Below are 9,658 nucleotides of genomic sequence, written 5' to 3'. Positions count from 1 at the left end.
TCTATATCTGTCTTGTCTCAATGCAAGCCCAGCCCTACCAAAAGACTATGGGAGGAGTTTCATTTCAGTCCACCTTTGTCCTGTGGTTCTTCACTTACCTAATAAGCAGGTATCAAAACACTATGGCCTTCCAACTGCTCCCTGTTGAACTTCCTCACAGTATTATTCCACAATCCGGCAGCCAATACTATTATATCCTTATTGCTAAATCAGAACACAGTTAAATATCATTAAAATAATGAATCCAAAACAATTAGGTTCCAGAACAGAAGATCTTTACCGTCACAGTTTAGAGTTTGCAAGCCTGCCTGTGGCTTCAAGCACAGGGCTAAATACTGTGAAATTGAAATTCTTGCTGTAATCCTGCAGGTCGCCCCTCACACAAAACCACTGTGGGACAAACAGGTGCCAGTACATTCCTCCATTCCTTAAGCTGCTTATATCTGGCTGCTGTATATGTTCATTGGGATTGATGGAGGCTGAGAACTGCTGTTTTTATAATCTCACTGCAGCTTCAGGGAGGCATCGTGCAGATATTATTAATCAAAATGGTCAAAAGCACTAGTTTCTTATAAAACTATACCGTTGCTTCTTTGTATGTTATGCAGAGCTAATCTGTTGTGGTCATCAGCTTGAACAAAGCCGAGCTAATAAGGCGAAAAATAAGAAGGAGAGAGAAAGAGAAGGGGAATGTGAACAAAAGTGGGGGAGGATGTTATTAGTAATTGAAAGAAGGGAGGAGAAAAGAGCAATAAAGACAAACAGCAAAGTGTGACAGTGTTCAAAGGTTCTTGTATTGGAGGAGGCGCCAACCCAGTCTTCAGGTATCATCATGAACCTGCGAAACAAACAAACAAACGCACAACTGTCTCCAACTGTGAGGTAGGAGTGGCTCTCACCTCCATTTGCTAAGTGTGCTGCTTATTATGGCTGAAAAATCATAGTCAGTGGAAAGCTTTATCATGCTGAGAGTGAAATTCTTTTACAGTTGCTGAACTGCAATGGAAATGAGATGCATGAAACGGCTATTTGCTTAACAAGATCTTAAACTGGTCCTTCAAGTCGTTTAACACAATCACAATGCACCGACAGAATGTAGTCCCAGCCCTGCTTGACACTCCCGGTTAAGTATATTCAGTGCTTTTAAATATCAAAGTGAAAGAAAATGTTGCAAAGAGAAAACGGTAAGATTAGTGGATTCTGATTTAGATTTTGTCAAAATTACACAAATGTGTGTTTACTCAAGCAGTGGTTTTGCACACTACCAATCAGATGTCTGCTGTTATGCTTTGGATGGATGCATTAAATTGATCAAAAGTGACAGTTAACATGGTTACAAAAAATTATATTTCAAATATCTTTTCAACTTTCTATTCATCAAAGAACCCTAAAAATATATATATTTTACACAAAAATATTAAACAGCTTAACTTTTACATTTACGCATTTGGTAGACACATCCAAGGCATTCATTTTATGAGTTCTTGCTTAGAATCAAACCCATGACCTTGGTGTTGCTAACACCATGCGCTACAGTTTGAGCTACACTTCTCAACATTAATAATAAGAAATGTTTCTTGAGCATCAAATCAGTATATTACAATGATTTCTGATGGATCATGTGACACTGAAGCCTGGAGTAATGGTTCGGAAAATTCAGCTTTGCAATCACAGAAATAAATTCCATTTAAAATATATTGAAATAGAAATACATTTTAATATTATTTGTTGTATTTTTGATCTGATCATTTAAATGCGGCTTTGGTGAACAAGAGACTTCAAAAGCATTAAAAATCTTATTTTACCCCAAACTTTTGAACGGTAGTGTGTATGTTTGTATTAAAAACTTAGTTCATAACCCTCTTGTAGGGATACTCCACTTTTTTTTGGAAATAGGCTCATTTTACAACTCCCCCAGGAGTTAAACTGTTGAGTTTTACCGTTCTCTTACGAGAGTATCTCTCGTACTGCGTAATAGCTTACGCTAGGGGGAAAAACTCTTTTCCGCGAGATATTGAAGCCAAAAATTATCCTTAATTTTTTATTAATGTAAAACGCTTTGCAGCAGCAAGCAGACATAGGCGAAACAGCTCGCGCGCCTATTGGTTGCTCTGCAGCAAATGCAGCAGCCTATCGAGAGAGACTCTGCGTGACGTAATGACCAATGGGGGCAATTCGCGCCCATATCGTCACGTCCCGCCAGAAGGGGCGTGGTCTCACCCTATAAATATGCTCGTTAGGCTGATACAAGCTGATTTTTACCTCTTCAGCGAAGCACACGCATCGCTGGATCCGGAGTGAGAAGCCGCGCCGTCGAAGCAAGCCTTTCAGCGGGACGAGCTCTGGAGTCGCTGGCCTCGCCGCCTTCAACTGCCGTACCTGCTGCGCTTTCCGGCGTTCTATATCCTTTTCATACTCTGTGTGTATTTACTCTGTTGAGAGTGTTTGCTCGCTTACTTGACGCGACTCACACTTCTCTCACAAAAAGAGCTGCGTCTTTTTAAAGATGCCTTCCTGTGGCTCGTGCCGCGCCCCGCTCAGCGATGGAGACCGGCACGTCATCTGTGTTTCCTGCCTGGGTGAGGATCACGCGGCTCTCGCGCTCGCTGACGGCGGATGCCCTCATTGCGAGCTTTTGCCCATGGTGACTCTGAGGACTCGCCTGGCATCATTCTCCGAGCCTTCACCGCAGCCCGCCGTGGTGCCGCGCCGCAAGAAGCGCCGCGCCCAGCGCGCTCCCGAGCTTTCTCCAGCCCGCCAAAGCTCGCCGGTTCGCCCGCCAGCTTCGCCGGCTTCGCTCGAGTCGCTCACTGACGGACAACGGCCGCCTCCTGCCGCCGCGTCCATCCACGAGTTTGACGAACCCACCGAGGCGTGTTCTCTTCTGGCATCCGATAGTGAGGATTGGGCGAGCTCCGTGGATCTCCCCTCCGCTAGCGTTTCCCGCCAGACCACTGGTAAGAGAGCCGGCATTGAGACTGAGCTGATGCGTCTGCTCTCTCAGGCCGTGGAAAGCATCGGCCTCGATTGGGAGGCGCCCGCGCAGCCGCCGCGCAACAGAATGGACGGACGCTTTCTCGGAAATGACGAGGCTCCGACGAAATCGCGGCCCGCGCCCTTCCTCCCGGAACTTCACGAGGAAGTGACTAAATCGTGGAACGCCCCCTTCTCCGGTAGGCTGCGTACCTCTGCCTCTGCTGCTTTCTCCTCGGTGGATGGCGCGAAGGACAGAGGATACCTTTCTGTTCCTCCTGTGGAACCAGCTGTAGCGTCTCATCTCTGCCCGCCCTCCGCTGGACGGCGCGCTCACACGACGCTACCATCTAAAGCCTGCTGAGTGACGTCAACCATGCACGGTCGCGCTTACACCGCCGCCGGGCAAGCAGTTTCAGCGCTGCACACTATGGCTATCCTGCAGATCTACCAAGCCGACCTTCTCCTTAAATTGGACGAGGAAGGACCCGGAGCGATCTGCGTGGCGGACCTGAGAAGCGCTACAGACCTCGCTCTTCGCGCTACTAAAGCCGCTGCACAAGCCATAGGACGAAACATGGCCTCTCTCACCGTGGCTGAGAGACACTTATGGCTGACGCTGTCCGAGATGACGGAAGCCGAGCGCTCTGTGTTCCTCGACGCGCCCATTTCACAAGCGGGCCTTTTCGGATCTGCCGTCAAAGATTTCGCGGACAGATTCATGGAGGTGCAAAAGACTTCGCAGGCCATGAAGCACTTCCTTCCGAAGCGCTCGAGCTCCGCTGCAGGCTGCTCAAAACAGCCGTCTGCTCGCAGTTCTCAGCCGCAGCCTGCACCGCCTGCCGCCGCCGCTTCACAGCGCCGCCACGCCCGAGACCAAAGACCGCGCTCTCGCTCTGCTGGACGCCGCCCCCCTCAGCGCGGGCCCCGGCCGAGGATTGAGATCAAGCCCGAGGCCTCAAAATCTTCCTAGCCATTCTAGGAAAGCGACGGTGTTCAGATCCCGCTGCGGCCGGATTTCCACCAAAACTTCTCGCTCGGTCAGTTCCAAACATCGCGACTGTCCCAGTGTATTTCGCAGTGAGCCAGCCGGTGTCTCAGCCCGTTTGCCTGCGCACAAAAGCCGTTTTTACGGCTACCCAGATAAATCCAATAAAGAGTGCATTTTCTGGTGTTCCGGCCACGGCCGATGGTGTTATAAGTGTTGTAAGAATGCCCACCCAGTGCCCATTCACACACACAGACACAGCCCGCCACGGTGCAGGGCTAGCACAAATAAAATCGACTCCGGTCGATTGTGCAAACAATGTAGTAAACGCGCCCATGTCACCATGCCCGCTCACACTACATGCTGCGTGTCCCTTGGTTTCTGTAAAAACGAAACCAACACACATTCAGTCGGCCATGAACGACAGTGTTTTCAGTGTAATAAATGTGCCCGCAGCCCCGCGCCCACATTTTCTCACAGACACGCCGATTCCTACGGGATCTCCCCCGCTCGCTTTTTCTGCACAATCTGCCATAAAGAAGCTGAGCGCGGTCAGGCCGCCCGCTGTGATCAGCGCGCCCCCCGCCTCGAACGCTGTAAACACGGTGTTGTGTTCCCAGTATGCCCGGGCTCTCGAGCTGCCGTTTTGCCGCGACCAGAGCCCGGATTTCATTCTGCCCCTAGCTATTCACGCAGATGCGTGGTCAAAGCTTCCCGGGGTATCAGAATGGGTGCTGAACACTATAAAGAGAGGCTATTCGCTACAATTCGCTCGACGCCCGCGCCGTTATACGGCGCGTGTCGAAACTACGGTGAAAAACGAAGTGTCTCATCTACTTCGTGCCGAGATAGCGAAACTACTGAGCAAAGGGGCTATAGAACCTTTATCCCAGGCTCAGAGCGAAGGGGGCCTATACAGCAGATATTTTCTGGTACCGAAAAAAGATGGGGGTCTCAGACCCATTTTAGATCTGCGACAGCTGAACAGAGCGCTTGTGAAACGCCAGTTCAGAATGCTTACGACCAGGAAAATCCTCGCGCAAGTGCGCCACGGGGACTGGTTTATGTCGATAGATCTGAAAGACGCCTATTTCCAAATACAAATAGCGTCCCATCACAGGCGATTCTTGAGATTCGCCTTCGAGGGCCAGGCATATCAATACACAGTCCTGCCGTTCGGCCTGTCCCTAGCACCTCGTACATTTACGAAGTGCATGGACGCGGCGCTCGCACCCCTGAGACTTCAGGGCATGCGAGTCCTGAACTACTTGGACGATTGGCTGATTCTAGCTCGATCACGATCGGAGCTCATAGAACACAGGGCCGCATTACTCGAGCACCTCGAGGAGCTGGGCCTCACAGTCAATTGGGCGAAGAGCTCACTGTCTCCCAGTCAGAAAATTTCCTTTCTGGGAACCGTGTTGGACTCGCTGTCCATGACAGCACGCCTGTCACCAGAGCGCGTGCTAAATATTCAGCGCGGCGTGAAATCCTTCCGCCACGGCGCGATAGTTCCGCTCAAAAGGTTTCAGAAAATGCTGGGGCTGATGGCCTCAGCAGCCTCTGTACTCCAGTTGGGCTTGCTCCGTATGCGCCCACTGCAGATGTGGCTGAAAGCGCGGGTTCCACCCAGGGCATGGACAGCGGGTCTGTTTCGCCTCAGGGTCGACCTTCAGTGTGTTTCAGCTCTGGAACCTTGGAAAATAACCGACTGGTATCAGTCAGGTGTGAGTCTGGGGACCGCTTCGAGTGTGAAGGTGGTGTCTACGGACGCCTCCACCTCGGGGTGGGGAGCGCTGCTCGAGGGCAGACCGCTAGCTGGCCTGTGGTCAGAACGGGAAAAGCTCCTTCACATAAACTGCTTGGAGATGATAGCAGTCGACAAAGCGCTACGGCGTTTTTGTCCCCAGGTAACAGGCCACCACGTCTTGGTCCGGTCGGACAACATGTCAGTGGTGGCATACATAAATCGCCAGGGCGGCGTCAGGTCACGAAACCTTCACAGGCTGACGGAACGCCTCCTGGTCTGGGCTCAGCACAACCTGCTCTCACTGAGAGCAGCGCACGTGCCTGGTCACCTGAATGTGGGACCAGACAGACTGTCCAGGAACAAGGTTCCAGCAGGGGAATGGTCGCTGCACCCGCAGACGGTCCCGCTGCTGTGGAAAACGTTCGGCAGAGCACAGGTGGACCTATTCGCGTCCCACGAAAACGCTCATTGCCCGGAGTTTTTCTCGAAAAGCAAGGACGCGCTGGCTCATGTTTGGCCCCGCTGCCCCCTATATGCTTTTCCTCCTGTCTCGCTCCTGCCTCAGGTGTTGGAACGAATCAGGGAGAACGGATGCCCAGTGCTGCTCGTAGCTCCGCTCTGGACAAACCAGACGTGGTTCCCTGCCCTGATGCAGCTGACCAGCACTGCCCCATGGCCTGTACCATTGAGGAGAGACCTCCTCTCTCAGGCGGAGGGCTCGATTTGGCACCCTCGCCCGGGGTTGTGGTCCCTGCACGCATGGCCCATCAACGGGTACCCGCTAGCCTCCCAGAAGGAGTGTTAAACACGATCGCGCAGGCTAGAGCTCCGTCTACCAGGCGGCTCTACTCCTCGAAGTGGTCTGTTTTCTCTGCATGGTGTCAAGCCCAGAGCTTTTCACCTGTAGAATGCGGGGTTTCGGAAGTGCTTTCCTTCCTTCAAGAGCTACTGGATAAGGGCAGGACCCCATCCACGCTCAAAGTATATGTGGCGGCCATAGCAAAGTTTGCAAAACCGGTGTCTGGCCAGTCGCTGGGGAAAAACGACTTAGTCGTGCGTTTCCTTAGGGGAGCTCGGAGGCTGAACCCTCCCAGGCCCCCTTCAGTCCCGACGTGGGACCTTTCCACGGTCCTGGTTCGAGCCAATCCAGCTGGTGGACATGAAACACCTGTCGTTCAAAACAGTGTTTCTCATGGCTCTCGCTTCAGTGAAGCGCATAGGGGACTTACAGGCGCTTTCAGTAAGCGCGTCGTGTATGGAGTTTGGGCCTAATGACTCGAAGGTCATTCTCAAACCAAAGCACGGGTATGTCCCGAAATCCCTCAATACACCGTTCAGGGCCCAGGTAATTTCCCTGTCCGCCCTTCCGGTTCTCAGTGAGGAGGAGGATGCGAGTCTCCTTTGCCCCGTCAGGGCATTGAGAGCTTATGTGTCACGCTCGTCTGTTTTCAGACAGACGGAGCAGCTTTTTGTTTTGTTTGGCGGGCGTTCCAAGGGACTCGCCGCCTCAAAACAGAGCCTATCCAGATGGATAGTGGATGCCATTGCGCTCGCTTACTCTGCGAAGGGCCTACAGTGCCCCTTGGGTGTCAGGGCGCACTCCACGAGAGGCGTGGCCTCTTCGTGGGCATGGTCGAGCGGGGTTTCCCTGCAAGATATCTGTACGGCCGCGGGCTGGGCCTCGCCGTCTACATTTATAAAATACTATAACCTGGAGGTACCCGCCTTACAAGCTAAGCTTTTGGCGGTCTAAAATTCAGTACTATCTGCCCCGCTGTGCGGCCCAGATGCTGAGTTTACTGCAGCCCCATGAGTGTTGACACACGTATGGCCACCCAGATCAGGCTGAAAGCTTTCACCCTGGCTGCGCGTTTTATTGTCATATAATAGCCCCGCTGGGTGCTTTTTTATAGGGAATGACGCTTCCAGCCTCTCTTCCTCCACCCTATGTGAGTTTATGGTGATTATGCACTACATGAGCCCTGGGCTTCGGCCCCCGGGACTTTGGTGTTGGATCCCTGTACGCACGGCGTGTTGCATTGTGTTCCCCTAGCGTAAGCTATTACGCAGTACGAGAGATACTCTCGTAAGAAAACGTACTCGGTTACTAACGTAACCTCGGTTCTCTCTAGAGAGGGAACGAGTACTGCGTATCTTGCCGTGCTTGGTATACGCTCTGGTTCGCTTCAGTGATAAAAACCAGCTTGTATCAGCCTAACGAGCATATTTATAGGGTGAGACCACGCCCCTTCTGGCGGGACGTGACGATATGGGCGCGAATTGCCCCCATTGGTCATTACGTCACGCAGAGTCTCTCTCGATAGGCTGCTGCATTTGCTGCAGAGCAACCAATAGGCGCGCGAGCTGTTTCGCCTATGTCTGCTTGCTGCTGCAAAGCGTTTTACATTAATAAAAAATTAAGGATAATTTTTGGCTTCAATATCTCGCGGAAAAGAGTTTTTCCCCCTAGCGTAAGCTGTTACGCAGTACTCGTTCCCTCTCTAGAGAGAACCGAGGTTACGTTAGTAACCGAGTACGTTTTTGAATCCATTCAGCCGATCTCCGGTTCTGGCGGTACCACTTTTAGCATAGCTTAGCATACATCATTGAAGTGGACAAGACCATTAGCATTTCTAAAAAGAAAATGACCACAGAGTTTAGAAATTTTTCTTATTTAAAACTTGACTCTTCTGTAGTTACATCGTGCACTAAGACCGACGGAAAATGTAAAGTTGCGATTTTCTAGGCTGATGTGGCTAGGAACTATACTCTCATTCCTGCGTAATAATCAAGAAACTTTACTGCCGTACCATGAGAGCAGCAGGCGTAATGATATGACGCAGCGCCTGAAAATAGTTCCGTTGTGTTGACGGAAGGTAGCCTATTTTCCAGCTATTTTCAGCTGTCTATGATTTTCAGGCGCTGCGTCATATCATTACGCCTGCTGCTCTCATGGTATATATCTAGGCTGAGAAAATCGCAACTTTACATTTTCCGTCGGTCTTAGTGCACGATGTAACTACAGAAGAGTCAAGTTTTAAATAGGAAAAATATCGAAACTCTTTGGTCATTTTTTTTTTTAGAAATGCTAATGGTCTTGTCCACTTCGATGATTTATGCTAAGCTATGCTAAAAAGTGGTACCGCCAGAACCAGAGATCGGCTGAATGGATTCAAAAACGGTAAAACTCAACAGTTTAACTCTGGGGGAGTTGTAAAATAAGCCTATTTCCAAAAAAAGTGGAGTATCCCTTTAAATTTGTATTAATTCTATCCTTTAAACTAAAATTAAATTGTTTTAATTGAAAGGCTAAAGTGTGTTTTAACTTTTGGAGGGCGGCAGTGGCTCAGTGGTTCATGTTGGTTGTCTACAAACCGGAAGGTTGGTGGTTCAATCCTCGGTTCCACCTGACCAAGTGTCGAGGTGTCCATGAGCAAGACACCTAACCCCAGCTGCTCCCGACGAGCTGGATGGCACCTTGCATGGCTGCCGTCGCCCGTCGGTGTATGAATGAGTGTGTGAATGGGTGAATGTGAGGCAAATTGTAAAGTGCTTTGGTGGTCTGTGAAAGCGCTATATAAATGCAGTCCATTTACCATTTTAGAATTGTTTATTGTGTTTCGTATTTATTTTACTGTTTAAATTTAGCTGCGAAGCCGTTTCCATTGTAAAAACACCACATGACCTGCTGCTGGGGCATGTTGTCACAAAAGGTCAATATGTGTTCAATGAAATGGACCAAAAAGTGGAAATGTTCAATTAGCTTTTTTGGAAGTAAAACGTTTGATAACCAGTCTTTTTCATAGTTTCATAGAATATAGCAACATAAATAGGAATATGGTATAAAAACACAATTAAAGCAAGCAGAAGCATTGGCAGTTAGTTCGAAGATACAAATATATAGAGAGACTTGACAGGAAACTTTTCAATCATTGAAATATTTTGAT

The sequence above is a fragment of the Rhinichthys klamathensis genome, unplaced genomic scaffold (genome assembly GCF_029890125.1).
Source record: "Rhinichthys klamathensis goyatoka isolate OS25496 unplaced genomic scaffold, OSU_Roscu_1.1 h1tg000446l_1, whole genome shotgun sequence".
Taxonomy (NCBI): Eukaryota; Metazoa; Chordata; class Actinopteri; order Cypriniformes; family Leuciscidae; genus Rhinichthys; species Rhinichthys klamathensis.
This window is presented reverse-complemented; position numbering follows the sequence as displayed.